We start from the raw sequence: 1,919 nt of genomic DNA on the forward strand, positions 1-1,919 counted from the left end.
GTAATCATTTACTTCCTAGCTTCCGTTTTGAAACTTGTCAGATCGAGCCTAACAGGTCTATGTTCCACGAAGAGAGTAAAGTAAGTAAGTAAGTAAAGCGAGTAAAAAAGAACTTTCGTTAAATTCGAATAAAACATGAGTGGTACCATTTACCCGAAGAAGGAAACTAAGCCTTGAGAACAATATACGCATGCCTAAGGCTCTACGGTAAAACATGGCGTCTGCGGCCAAAGATGATGGCATAGTCTTATAAGACAATAATAGTGCCAATTATCACCTTTGCCTCCCTGGTACGGTGGCCAAAAGTAGGCCAAACTAAGACTTAGATAACACTTAGTAAGGTATACAGAATAGCCTGTCTGAGCGTAACGGGAGCACTGCGAACCTGCCCCACAGCGGCTTTAGGAAGGGTCACTGGACTCATTCCACTATATTTTGTAGCCTAAGCGACGGCAATCAGTACAGCTCTAAGGCTTCCTAATCTATTCCATCTCAAAGTAGGCAATCTTACAGGACATGCAAGGATTCTGGGTTCAATCCTGAACTCTCCGTTTCTGACAGTCCACGAAACAATGAAATATTCTTAAAACAGGGCGCACAGGTGTGGTTTACTGATGGGCCCATAATGTAAGACGGTAGTGCCGGGCTGGAATTGCCGGACCACTTTTCAAAAAAGCAATTGCAATGGGAAAAACCATTTCCATTTTTCAGGCGGAGAAGGTCCACGCCTTAGAGCTGTATTCCAGAGAATGTCTCTCTGACAGTCAAGCAGCTCTAAAATCGCTGGATAGCTTCTCATTCCAATCAAGGTTGGTCTGGGAATGTTTTAAAACCCTCAACACCCTAGCATCAAGAAATTTTGTTACCTTGATGTGGGTTCCGTACATGAGGGGGGCACGAAGTGAATGAAATTGCGGACACTTTCAAGAAAAAGGGGGCAAACACTCCCTTCATAGGCCCTGAACCTTTCTGCGGGGTAAATAATAGCTTCAATAGTGTATTTCTGCGTGAGCAGGAACAACGAGGCCTTATCGATTACTGGGGAGCCGAATCGGGCATGCGACAATAGAAAGACTCAAAAATCCAGAACGGATAAAGGCAGAAGCAATCTTTAACCTAAGCGGGAAGGACATAAAACTTTACACTGAACTACAAACAGGACATTGTAAACTTAATTATCATATGAAAAAGATAGGTGCGATAGAAAACGATTCTTGTACTCTGCACAGAAAACAGCAGAACATATTCTACGCGACTGTCCAGCAGCTGCACAATGGATGTATTCAGGTCGCACAAACACCCAATCAATAAAAAAGGAAGTAAACATAGTAGGCCGCTGCGCTCTGAACATGCTCTGAGCGGGGTGAGGAGAGAGTGGTATCTATGTATATCGGCAATTCGGCAATAATGCGATTGATTATTTGCTGCAAAAAATAAAAGCTTTTATTAAATTTAGGCCGCCGCACCTCTGTAGTGTTTTCCAAGCGGAGGAAGCTGCAAATAAAGAAACTGTGGATTGATTGCTTACCTTTGCAATTACTGTAAGGGAGGTAAATATCATCCAGGAACCTGTGGTTTGCTGCTGGAAAGATATGCCTTGCATCAATTCAACGGTCACGTATAGATCGGGGGCGCTCGAGGGAACTCCTGCGGCTAATAAAGCCGTAGTTCTCGAATTTGGTAGGCGTCCTTACCGGCCATTGTCTGTTATGTATCCATCAGGTGAGAGTAGAGATTGCCTCAAGTCCTTTCTGCACAGACTGTCTTAGCACCTAATGAGCACAGCTGTTTACTGTTCATTTGATTTAATTTGGAAATGAAAACATGGAGGTACCGAAGACACTCGTGTTTCCTAATCAGCAGTTGCGCGACATACTTTGCCAGACTATCCAAAATAAACCAACAAACAGGCTGTCAAA

The sequence above is a fragment of the Anastrepha obliqua genome, chromosome 2 (genome assembly GCF_027943255.1).
Source record: "Anastrepha obliqua isolate idAnaObli1 chromosome 2, idAnaObli1_1.0, whole genome shotgun sequence".
NCBI classification, from domain to species: Eukaryota; Metazoa; Arthropoda; class Insecta; order Diptera; family Tephritidae; genus Anastrepha; species Anastrepha obliqua.